This window comes from Dipodomys spectabilis, unplaced genomic scaffold (assembly GCF_019054845.1).
Source record: "Dipodomys spectabilis isolate Male_0828 unplaced genomic scaffold, ASM1905484v1 ptg000065l, whole genome shotgun sequence".
Lineage (NCBI taxonomy): Eukaryota > Metazoa > Chordata > Mammalia > Rodentia > Heteromyidae > Dipodomys > Dipodomys spectabilis.
Genome location: NW_024870742.1, coordinates 580106 through 593848, shown reverse-complemented (window position 1 = coordinate 593848; position 13743 = coordinate 580106). Strand labels below are relative to the sequence as shown.

Sequence of the window (13743 nt, the reverse complement as noted above, 5' to 3'; positions counted from 1 at the left end):
TTATATTCCATGTACTGAGCAATTAAGGCAAATCTTTTCAGGACATTGAGTCTTCTAACCATTAAGTACTTTATTCATCATTTACTTAGTCCTTATTTTTTGTATAACATTTGAAAGGTTCTATAAAATCCATTTGGAGGGTCTTTACTCAAAGCAGAATGGCCTAATGTAAGCATCTCAGGATTTAGAGCAGTGAGTATGAAAGCCATGAACAGTTTATCTTGTCTTTGAAGAAATTTTTAATGCATAGAGCATAAATAAGAAAGAACATTTTAGGTGATAGAGTAAATAATGGAGGCCAGGAGGTGGCCTAGCACCACCATAGGAAGACGAAAGCTTGGGTGCACCCTAAGGGAGAACTGTCCTGTCCTGTTCTGTCCTGTTGAGATACTTGTCATGCATCAGGTGCCTGAACAGGGAGGGCTAGCACTACTAATACAGCACCATGAATACAGTCAGCTTGGCGCCATCCATGGCTGGCAGCAGAAACCAGATGAAGTGGAGCAGGGATTGGACAGAGGGTGGCCCGTGTTTGTTGGATGGTACATCTATGCATACATGATGAAGACCCCAGACCTGCTTTTGTTTTTCCAATAGAGAAACTGCAGCACTGCCTGGGGCACGAGCATGTCCACTTGCCTGGGAAGCTTTGGGCCATGGAGTCCTCCACCAGTATGTTGGCAGAGCCAACACTGTCTGTGGAGTGTAGAAAGTAGTATCAAGGTTCCCAGTAGTTCTCGCTTTCCACAGAGTCAATGCCCAAAGCAAATGGAACCAGGGGTGGCCCTGTTTCCAGGAACCCCAACTGAAACACTTCAAGGCTCTGGATCAGTGGGGTCCATCAAACTGAACATCCTAGCCAGACACTATATCCACTTCTGCCTTCTTTGGGGACTCCAACACCAACATGGACAGTGCTGCTGTGCTCTTTTGCTGGCCATGAGGGAAGAACAAGAGTGTGCTCCCGAGCACATGAACTCCTGAGCCCCAGAGGGCTTACTTTGGGTCATGTACCTGAAGAAGAGGGTCCAGTACTTCTGTCGTGCCCTTCACGCAGTTTACCTTGCATGTGATTGTTGTCTTCATTCTGGGAGCCTTCCTGCTCCACCATCGCTGCTGCCAATGTGGCCCAAATACTATAACCTTTAGAAAGACTAGGTGAAAGCCTGAAAATATCAATACCAAGAATTGGGTGCATTAAAGAGGAGGGTATGGAAAGGGTAGACAAATGAAGGGAGGAAGGGACAGAATGTAAATGAGCTCATTGGATGAGAGTGAGGGAACAGAAGATGCTGTATGAAAGGAAATGTATTTATCTGCCTCATGAAATTGAAATCCCTCTACACAACCTCTTTATAATAATTATAAACTAAATTACTTTTCTAAAAAGGAATTCATTGCATATACCACAAAACTAAGAAAAGTAAAGGAAGGGATGTGTCAAGGAGGGTAGAATGTTGTAAGGATGGCATGGATCAATATGCACTGTCTTCATAAACTGCTTTGTTACATGGCACTTCTTTTGTACAACTGCTTAAAGATAATTGACAAATAAAAATAATAAATGAATAGATGTAATGTAAGGTGAGTACAGGAGAAAGAAATGGTTGATATATACTTCTGATATGGAACAGGGCTTCCCTTTAGGTTGGAATCCTGTAGAAGAACTCTACTGTTTTTATAATATTTCAGAATAAGATGAGATTCATAAAGCATGATTCATTATAATTTGTCAAAAATAATTTAAATAGTTGTTAATTACCCAACAAAATTAAATTCCTATAGTATCTTTGTGAATAAATTTAATTTATGATCATGTTTTGACAGAAAAATCTATGAAAATATTTTATTCACTTATTTTTTGGTCATTCATGGGTCTTGAACCCTGGACTTGGGCACTACAAATCAGCTCTTCAGCTCAAGGCAAGCACTCTACCACTTGAGCCACAAAGCCATTTCTGGTTTTCTGGTGATTAATTAGAAATAAGAGTCTCATGGACTTGCCTGCCTGGGCTGGCTTTGAAGCCAGAACCTCATATCTCAGCATATTGTGTAGCTAGTATTACAGGTGAGGGCCACCGGTGCCTGGCTAAAAATCTTAATTCCAATTCACCTGCATAAAGCCAGAACTTGAGGCTTTGCTTAAAAGGTGGACTGCAGGCAAAAAGTGAAAAGCAAATACTAGCAGAGAGGCAGGCAGAGAATGAGAGAGAAAAAGAGAGAGGGAGAAAAAAGAGAGAGAGGGCAAGAGAGAGGGAAGGAGACAAGGAAAAACGTAAAAACGGGGGAACAATGGGAGGAGACAGGCAAAAGTGGATGATGAAAGTGAATATTATCAAAATATATGAAAATATAATGGAGTCCATTATTTTGTGCAATAATAAGGCATTATGTTTAATAGAAATTCAATTTTGAAAGCAAATTTCTCAATTTATAAGTTTTATTTAGACAGTAATGAGGATGGAGATTAGCTGCTGGGGAAGGTATTACTTGCATTCTATTCTAAAGCCCCGACCACAATCCCTGAAGATGCTCCTATCCAGGCCAATCAAGTAGCCACTGCCAGTTTTTGGAGCAAAAAAAGAGAAGTGTCATTCTGAGAACCAGAGGATTATAATGGCTAGCCATCTGTGGCTCAGGCTTGTAATCCTAATTACTCAGGAGCCTGAGATGTGATTATCCAAGTCAGGACAAGCAGGAAAGTCCCTGAGAAACTAATCTCAAGTTAAACACCACAAATAGGAAATGGAGGTGTGGTTCAAGTACAAAGGCTCCAGGACAGCACTCAGGCACTGAATTCACCCTCAGGTTCGGTACATACACACACACACACACACACACACACACACACACACACACACACACACACACAACGTTAATTATATATTAGAAAACACAGTCATATGTCAATATTTAATGCTCACAAATGTTAACTCCTACTGAATTTCACATTCTCTTAAAAGACAGTAGCTTCTTGGCAGAATGTCCTTAATTTTTAAAAAGAATTTATAGCCATACTTCTTTGTCAGTCTCTATCACAAATTAGAATTGTGGGGGAAGGGAGGGCATGGGAAACTAGCCACTTCCTTTATGCTTCAATGGTATTCTTGTACTTCACTAGTGGAAAAACATTAGGAGGAATGAGATGTGTCTAAAATAATATAAAACCATTAAAATTGCCTCTGATCATGTACAGGCTGATTAATTCAGTACAATATGACATATACATTGAACACCACAGGATGCTCTATCAAGTGAGAAGCAAACTATATATGATATAATCGGTAATGTATGTATTTTATACTCATGGACATAGATATTTGTATATGCATGGGAAAGGTTCTGGCAATATATATCTAACAATGGAATTCTTTGGGGAATGGGGTATATGGTTGTGCAGATGGATTGGGGAGAAAAATTTAAACCCTAGATTTGAATTATGACATTTATATACAACCAAAAATCTGTTACTTTCAAAATTAAATAAAACACCTACTAGCATATGAGCTAAGAAAATACCATATAAAGCTGTAGTAATTTTTTTCTCAGTTTTTGATTAGCACACATTCTTCCAAGGGATTTGATTATGAAATTTTCGTATATTCAAACAATGTATCTTTATGAGACTCATCTCCTCCATCACTCCACACATCCTGATACACAGGATGAACCACTTTTAGGCGCAGTACTTCCAATAAAAAAGGGGAAAAATGAAATATATAAAAATTTAAAAATTACTATTAGTGTAGTCCTCACCCCTATAAAATACTTACTTGGAAAGCAGAGTCCAAGATTGCATAGGAAACAATTATCAAGATCCCCTTCTCAGCTGGAAATGCAGTTTAGTGGTAGAATGCTTGCCTAGTATGCATGAAGCCCTGGGTTTGATTCCTCAGTACCAAATATACAGAAAAGGCGGCTCAAGTGGAAGAGCACTAACCTTGAGCAAAAGAAACTAAGGGACAGTGCTCAATTCTGAGTTCAAGCACTACAACTGGAAAAAAAAAAAAACAATCCCATTCTCAATCAATAAGTAAGCATTTGTGCTTCCAGGTATGTAGGTATGTAATGAGAGGCATTCTAACCCTGCGTTCTAACACAACCTATGGAACTCATGATATTCATTCAAAAGTAACTGCTAAAAACAGGGCTACCTAACACTTCTCTAACATGTGCAAGGAAACGAATTTAATCTATGTACACAATGTGCATGTGTACACATATAGATTATACAGCAAGAAAGATATTCTGATAATTATGTGCTACAAATCCTGCCTTTTTCTACCACTTGCTCGTTCTAGAATAATACCATATGCACAACAGTGGGTGCTAGATGAACTCAACACCTTCTAGGAGATGTGTGGCCTGATCATAGAAACAAAAACATGCATTTCTTTTAATGTACATATTATGAAAATATATACATACTCATATGTGTCTATAAGTTGAGTGTATTACACAGCTATATGACTCTGTATTTTACATAAGCACTTGAAAAAGGAAGGAAAGGTCCACGGTTACCTCAGAAAAATTACTGAGCCATGACTCTGGTCTCATTATTTTTTCTGGTTAATTGGAGATAGAATCTTACAACTTTTCTGCTTTAGGGAGCTTCAAACTACAGTCTTCTAGGTTTCAGTCTCCTAAGTAGCTAGAGTTACAGGCAAGCCAGACTGGAGATACAGCTTAAGTGAGGAATAATCAACCTTGAGAGAAAAAGCTAAGGAAGAGAATAAGGGCTTGAATTCAAGTGTTAGTACTAAGGTATGTGAGCACACACATGCACACACACACACACACACACACACATACACACACACACACACACACACACACACAGATTAACAAGAATGAAACTCTGGTGACCCAGCTACTTTAAATCACCTGTAGATTGTGGTTTAATAATCTAATAATACAGAAATTAATCCTCAAGTTGCCTCCTCTTTATTACATTAGGAGTCTTAATTAACTTATCAGGGTTTTTTCCTTTTCTTTTTTCTCTTGTGTGTGTGTGTGTGTGTGTGTGTGTGTGTGTGTGTGTGTGTGTTATACACACACACTGGTGTATGTATAACAATACGGAGACTTGAACTAAGTGAATTGGCACGATGCTTTTGCTTCTTCTCTCAAGGCTGTTGCTCTACCACTTGAGACACAGAACCACTTCCATCTCTTTTGGGGAAAGAAGTGTCCGATGCATTTTCAAGGCCATACGGGGCCCAATAATAAGTCTTTGTATCTCAGCCACATGAGCATATTTTTTCTTATGTGCTAAAATCATCAGGTAATAGTCTTAGTTACAATAAAAAAAAATTCTAGGACACTACTCAGGCCTTGATTAATGCCTAGGACCAACACAAAAATAAATGCAGTTTCTTGTAATTATTGCAGTTGACCTATTGCTACTCCTAGGATTATCATCTATGTCAAGGGTCTCTGGATTGTGACTCCCTCAATAGGTAAAGGATCACTAAATCTATCAATCAAATGTAACTAAATCCTCCATATATTGCCTTTGTAATAGAAAATAAAATTGTTAATAACAAATAAATTATAATAAGTGTAGACAAAAAATCCATAAACACCAAAGATTTAATTCATGCTATGACATTTTTAGACCTCAAACATCAATAAGGATTTTTTTAGAAAACACACTTTTATCTCTACTAGTATTCTACCCACTGTGAAACTGAAGAACTGAAATCATACACTACCCAACTTAGAGGCCTACACCAAGAAATAATTAGATGGCAGACATTGGTACAAGCAAGCTTTACACTGCATATTCTCCTAAGTGAATTAATACTAAAAACAATTGACATGGTCCAGCCTGAGTTGAAGTTGAATATCTTGTCTCAAGAACAAAAAGTGAGGGCTGAGAATATGGCTTAGTGGGAGAGTGCTTGCCTAGCAGCCATGAAGCTCTGGGTTTGATTCCTCAGTAAGATATAAACAGAAAAAGCTAGAAGTACATTGTGGCTCAAGTGGTAGAGTGCTAGACTTAAGCATACAAAGCTCAGGAAAATGCCCAGACTCTGAGTTCAAGCCCCAGGACTGGTTTAAAAATGGTGAAGACAGGAAGCAGGGAGAAGAACAGAGTTATTTGTCTGAGCCTACATTTTCCCAGCCTTCATGAACTTTCATCTTGTGATTGGTTTTCATTCTATTCAGTGGTCAACAAACTAGTTTCCTCTGAGTCTCTGAATCCTGTGTTATTTAGAGTTAGGAATCCTAATTTTAGTGTTGGGGATTTTGCTAAATGGAAGAGCACTTGCTGGCAAGTGTCAGGACCTTAGTTTGCTTCTCAGGTCTGAAAAAAAGACCCTTAAATCTTCTTTAGTTTGTGAAACTTCACAGAAGAAATAAATGCATTCACTCATTCATAGAAGCACAAATTGATACATTTTCTAGGCTCATTTGAGAAAATTTACTATGAAATAGCAAAACAAAAGTCACACACTGATGGTTCCCACTTGTAATCCAAGCACTCAGGAGGCTGAGATTTGAGGATTATGGTTTGAAGCCATTTGGTGCAAAAATGTCCATGAGTCTCTTATCTCAACCAGTGAAAAACAAACCTGAAAAAATAAAACTGTAGCTGTAGCTCAAGCAGTAGAATGTTAGCCAAGAGTTATAAAGCTACAGGGCAGCACCCAGTCACTGAGTTCATGTCCCAGAAGAACTGGCAGAAAAAAAATGAACTCAAATTCAAAACAGCTTTATTAGGTTCAAAATAGTTCATGATCATTGAGAATAACTTGCCATTTGGGGCCAAACAAAACAATTATTTTTCTTTAATGAAATAGAATAAGACACTTTACTCCTTAATTAGTGCAAAATCATGTAGGATTTCACAGTGTGGAAAGGTACCTTTTCTAATGATAGCAGAAAACTTCAGTATCACTGTATGTATTATATCCCAGGACTGTAAAACATATAAAGTTAGATTTGTGCTCCATGGACCAAATTTCATGATTCATAAAAGAGTATCTTCACAGTACTTTATTTATACTGAATCTTTTTTCATTCTTTATTATTGACCACAACATAAATGTTAGTAAGGCTTGCCTTTTCATTGGAAAATTCTCTAAATTTTTTTTAAACTTTCCTTTCTTTTATACAGCAAATAAAGCTATGTATGGCATGTGAATATCACCAGTAGGGAAGTAAGTATGTCACCTCTACAATGCTCTGGACCTGCTTGATCATCTCACGTAGCTGCAGCTCTGCCTTCTTTCAGGCATCCTTTCAGGCCAATTGATCTTCTCCTTAGTGCCCAGGTTAGGTTGCTCAGCAACTTCCCTCCAGTCTCCAAGGATAGCTCATGGCTGTTTCTTCATTGCAGAAAATAGATTTCTCTATTCTACAAAAAAATAAATGTGATTGGGTTAAGCCTCTACTGTCATAAAGATTTTATTTTACATTAGTCCATGTTTCCTTTAGAGAATTCCCTAAATGTTTAATTAATGGGAGGAAGTGGCTGGGAAAGAGTGAGGAAACAGAAGACACTGTACAAATGGAAATGTATTCATTACCTGACTCATTTAATTGTAATCCGTCTTTACATGCTCTTTATAATACCAATAAAGTAAATCAATAAAAATGTTCAATTAGATGAATCTGGTCAGAATGTAGACATGTACACCTATTCACCTAACAAAACTAATGCTTTACACACATCAAGAAAACAGTGTACTCGCAAATAAATCGTACTTAAATGGTTTGCTAGGCCGATCTAGCCCAGCCACCACTGCCACGCCTGGTTCTTTTGTCCAAGATGGGGAGCCACGGGCACTGACTTCTGGGCTTCAATGCAGCCACTGAGATGGTCTGTGGGCCGCTGTTCCACCTCTTCATCCCTGAAGCTGCACAGTGGAGCCGAGTCAGCACGTGTTGTAGTCTTCAATGTGGCTGCAGTTGAAAGGGAGGCAGGCTGCACATGAGGCCTTTGGCACCCAGCATCCATCTCAGGCTTGAGTCCTTGAGGAGCCCCACGGCTGAGGGGGGTTGCCACTGGGCAGAGAACCTCTAAGCTAGCAGTGTGCGCTCCTCGGGCTTGGGCGCCAGCAGCAGCAGGGACTAGGACAGCAAGTCCTCAGGGACTCAGGAGCCTTGGCCCATCGCACCATGCCTGATCCTGCTGCCACCTCCTGAGGACTGGCCTGTGGGCCCTGTCCAGCGCCTGCGAGCACCAGATGCTGGTAATCAGCAGCCTGAGTCCCATGCTGTCAGTTGAGCCCCCGAGGACCGGCTTCTCCACCAGGTCAAGGGCCTCAGCACGACAGCTAGTGCCTGGGAATATGCCCGACCTCCTCGGAGTGGCCTATCTGAATTTCAAGCAGCTGCAGGATGAGCCAGAGGCCGGGAAGCAAGTCCTGGCCAGCCAGCAGCTGCCTCTCATCCTCAGGCTCTAGGCAAAGCCAACGCGCACCTTCCCTGCAGAGGCAATAGCAGCAATGCAGCCATGGATGCAGCAGAAGCAACATTGCCTCCAGGCTGGCCCCACCTGCCTCCAGGTGTGCCCACATCATCAACCCAATGGGCTGCCCGCTCCTGCACTGATGCTGCACATACCTGCAGTGCTCACTTTCTTCTGTATCCGCCCTCCCCCTGCCCAATCCCTGTGGGCGTCTCTGACTCCTCTACCACCTTTGCCCTGAACATCTAGCATATGGGTCCCTCATAGAGTTCATAGTGGTCGAGGGAACTTTTGGAGAACAGCCTCCAGGAAAGAGTCAAGGGTCAGGGTGATAGAGAGCCTTGAGTGTGTGGAAAAGGTATTGCACACATAATTTGATAGAATAAGAAATCAAAAGAAAGCAAAAATTATCAAATTTAAAAGAAGAGATTAACTAGGCATCAATGGCTCAGGGCTTTTATCCTAGCTCCTCAGAAGGCTGGGAGCTGAGGATCAAGATGGGAAGCCAGCTTGGGAAAGAAAGTCCCTGAGATTCTTATCTCCAATTATCTACAAACAACAACATCAACAACAACAGCAACAAAACCCACAACTGAAGCTGTGGCTCAAAATGATAAAGTGTTAGCTTTGAGTATGAAGCAATGACAGGGCTCCAGCAGCATCTGCAAAACTTGAGAAGCTCACCACCCCCAGGATAGCTCACAGCCACTGAGGAGGCTATGAGGAGGAATTGATCCCTGGGGTACACTTGAACCACTAAAACGCACCCCGCTTAATAGCACCAAGGTACCACTTAAAACTCAACAACCCAATTCTAACTCTTTCTCACCACACTTGGGCAGGAGGTTGGGGGAGCTATGAAGTAGCATGGTGCACCATTTCGGTTGAGGAGGGGGATATCTGACATCAGACTCACAGATAATACGTGGATAGACTAGAACTTCAGAAGAAGGCCAAGGTCGACAGATATAGTCATTCTGTAACAAGTGTAGAAGGGAGAATCTTGAGTCTGAGGACTCCATAGTGCCCAATTTTGGGGTTGGTGGCAGCTACTCCCCCCTGCTGTGTTGACTAAGCGGTAGCATTTGGTTTGCTAGCCTATGAACAGCAGACACGAAGTGGGGATGGAGTGAGACTGGTGCCTGGGTGACTCCCTTTTGCTGAGTTGTTGCCACTGCCAGCATGTGGACATGCCTGGGCTTGGAGCAAGGCTGTAAGGTCGGTGGGACTGATTGGTTCTGAAGAAGCAGAAGGTGGAGCATCTTCTGCAAGTGATGCCTCCGTTACTGGTGGTCTTCCTGTCATCATGGGGCTGTGGGCTCTGCACCATAAGCAGCAGCCTGATGGAACCCTGAGGAGTCAGGAGCCAGACAGCTGAGTGCTTGGTATGGTGCAGACAGAAGGCTGCTTCCCAGTCTCCCACCCCAATCTGGGTTTACTTCAAATCTAGGGCTCCTTCTCCTTCCTCCTCCTCTGGTAGTTGTCCTCAGCAGCAGCACTTGAACAGTCAGTCTGTGCTTCTTCCCACTTTTCTCCCAGGTGGGGTAAATTGAGGCTGTGAGGTTAGAGAGTTGTCCACTCAGTGGAGTCAGAAATAGAACCCAGGGCCCTTGGTTCCCCAGTATGAGACACTTCTTTCTACCTTCCATACTTTATAATCAGTTTTTTCTGTTGCCCTCTCTTGTCCCCTGACCTCATCCAGAGATCTCTTTCTAGGGAGTACCCTGTCTGCACATGCCTGTATCCCAGGATGTGGTGACTATTGTAGAACTGGTACCCTCATAAGCTTTGCTTCCCTCCCTCACCTCCACCTGCTTATCCTTGTGTCTCTACTCAGGAAAGTCCCTTTTGAAACCATTTGCACAGAGAACCCTGGCCTCCCTGCTCCTTCTCCCTATTCACCGTTTTTAGGTACCGTTGATTCCCTGAAGAGTGAGTGCAAAGATGCGCTTGGAACTGTAGGTCCCTTGGATGGAGTGAAATGTGAATTTCTGGTTCTTGAGGAACTTGCCACTTTTGACTCTCCAGTAGTATATAGGTGTCCCGATGGAAGGATTGCCCAAAATGTCCCCTAAAGCAGTTCCCTGAGGGTAAAATGACACATGCCTTCCTTCTCTGCTATGAACTAATGGGACATGGTATTTTTTGTATTCCAAACAGTGATCATATATGTTTCTACATCTTTGAAACTTACTCAAGTACTTGCACGTGTGTATGTGCATTTGGACTAAATTAGCAATTTTTCTTTGTGTGTGTGTGTGTGTGTGTGTGTGTGTGTGTGCGCGCGCGAATGTGTGTTCAGATCTTGGGTCTTAAACTCAGGGCCTGTGTTCTTTCTTTTAGTTTTTTTCACTCATGGCCAGTGTTCTACTACCTGATCGATAGCTCTACTTCTTGCATTTTGGTGATTCTGCAAGGGATGCTTTAGAAATAACATTCTCAGATTTCTGCATCCTGAGTAGGTAGGATGGAACTCAAGAACTTGTACTTGCCAGGCAAATGCTCCTCCAGGAGCTAAATCCCTAAACCCAGCTCATATTTTTGATTGGCTGATTTTTGCTCACAAGTGGTGCTCTACTTTGTGAGCTAAATCTCTCTTTGTGGATATTTTTGTTTTCCTTTTTGTTTGCTTTTGGTCTGTCATGGGGCTTGAACTCTGAGCTTGGGCGCTATCTCTGTGGTTTTCAGCTCAAAGTGAGCACTTTATTGCTTGATCCACAGTGCCACTTCCGGTTTTCTAGTGATTTATTGGAGATAAGAGTCTCATGGACTTTCCTGCCAGGGCTGGCTTTGAACCGTGGTCCTTAGATCTCAGCCTCCTGAGTAGTTAGAATTACAGGCATGAGTCACTGGTGCCGGGCTCCTTCTGTTTTTGTTTTTCATTTGTTTTCCTTGTTAATTAATGATAAAAGACTCAGATTTGCCTACCCAGGTTGGCTTTTGAAGTTCAATCCTCTCACCTCAAACCTCATGATTGGCTTATAGCTGTGAGTCACCAGTACCTCTCTTTGATTTGTCATTTTTGACAAATGCCAAATGTGTCTTTTGAGATGGTCTGAGCATTGCACTAAACCCAAGGCAAATTTCAAGAGAATGACAAAGAGGTAGAGACCACTTGGTGACTCACACACATCATTACATAATGTAAGTTAAAGACTTTCTTCCCAGAAAAACACAACTCTTACCTTTATACAAGATATGGTGCTTAAGTACATCTTCATATCTATCTAAAATAGTATACACATTGAAAGGAACTCCACAATATGGATATGCTTCTCATGCATGATAAACAAGCACTCTACCACTGAGCCACCTTCCTAGGCCACTAAACAAAAGACTTTTAAGTGTCAGCTGTTCACTGTTGGCTGACACTTGTAATACTAGCTACTCAGGAGGCTAAGAACTGGGGATTGTGGTTCAAAGCCAGCCTGAGCAGGTAAATATGTGAGAATGTTAACCAATTAACCACCAAAAATGCCAGAAATGGATCTGTGGCTCAAGGCGTAAAGCACTAGCCTTGAGTAAAAATAGCAAAGGGACAGCCCCTGAGTTCAAGTCCCACTCTGCACAACCAGGTTAAAAATTAAAAAAAAAAAAAGATAATGAGACTTATCATCCCTGGGACTAAAACACTTGTGAGTAGTTGCTGATGTACATCACTGCCTTCCTATACCATGGGACACATACCACATGATAGACATACATTTCTGTTCATTTCAAGGTTAGGTAAATCACATGATTACAACTTATCTAGAAATTGCATCAGTGTGAAGTCCAAGTTAATTTCCTTTGCCAGTGATCTTAGAAGTGTGTCAGAGCTGAGTGTCCCTCACAGGAAGAAAAGAAGCTCCTACTGACTCACCTTAAACTTATGTTTTGAGTAGGAATAAGGCTAGGCTGTTTGTCAATGCAGCATTACTTGGATAGTTTTGACTCATCCTGGTTCCTTGAAGGAAGAATCCCATTTGGTTGCATGTTAGGGGTTTCAGTGGAGGTCACCATGATATAGGAACTGAAGAATATCACCAACTCCCTGCATTTAAACCTTATTATAGTTTGAAGACAGTGGTTCACATGTGTAAACCTAGCTACTCAGGAGGCTAGTAATCTGATGGTTGTGGTTCAATGCCAGCACTGGGTAGGAAGTCCATGACACTTTTATCTTCAATTAAATATCAAAAAAGCTGGAAGTGGACCAGTTTCCCAAGGGGTAGAATGCTAGACTTGAGCAAAAATGCTTAGGGACAGCCCTAGGAATGGCACACACACACACACACACACATACACACACACACACACACACACACACACACACACACACACTCAAATATACATACACCGCTTTTTGTTAGCTCATCTAATGCTCCCAACAACCATATAAGTCAGGTATCCTTACTTCCTTATTTACAGAGGAGGAAAATTCCTGGTGAGTCAGTGGCCTCAAACCCCAAATCCAGGGCTGGGAAGGTGGCTAAGTGGTAGAGTGCTTGCCTTGCATGCATGAGGCCCTGGGTTCGATTCCTCAGCACCACATAAGCAAAAAGGAAAAAGCCGGAAGTGGTGCTGTGGCTCAAGTGGTAGAGCACTAGCCTTGAGCTGAAGAGCTGAGGCACAGCACCCAGGCCCAGAGTTCAAGGCCCACGACCGGACCCAAAAAAAAAAAAAAAAAAACCAAATCCATGCCCCTGTCCCAGGTGCCAGTACCTTTCCTTGCAACAAACCTAGGGCCCAAAAGACAAAACAGGCTACAGGCATTCTGTGCTGTGCTGTGCTGTATGTGTGTGTGTGTGTGTGTGTGTGTGTGTGTGTGTGTGTGTGTGTGTGTGTGTGTGTGTATGTGCACCAATTCTAGGGTTTGAACTTCTGGGTGCTGTTCCTTAGCTCTGATTCTCACGTTTGGCACACTATACCACTTGAGCCACAGCTCCATTTCTTGGTCGTTAGTTCTTCATTGGAGATAAGAGTCTCACTGACATTTCTGCCCAGGCTGGCTTTGAATCATGGTCCTTAGATCTCAGCCTTCTCAGTAACTAGTAGTCTAGATGTGAACCATTTGCATAAGGCATAGATTCTTCACCCTTATGGGTTAGCCTGTCTTACCTAGTTTCCTCAGTATGAATTGATTTTAATAATGTTTGATCCTAGGCCAGTTGAGACATGTATTTCCTTATTACAGTTTCTGGCTGGTGTTTCAGCACAGCACTAACTGCTCTGCCTGAGGTGAAAGTTCTTGAGAAGGACAACTAAGCCAGGTGTTTATGACTCGCACTTTTAATCCTAGCTGGTGAAGAGGCTGCGATCTGAAGATTGCAGTTCAAAGTCAG

General features: G+C 41.9%; 1 pseudogene; it reads right to left on the bottom strand.

Annotated features, from left to right (window-relative positions):
• Positions 1–348: 348 nt before the first annotated feature.
• LOC122108730 lies at positions 349–7209 on the bottom strand (annotated as a pseudogene).
• Positions 7210–13743: the final 6534 nt, after the last annotated feature.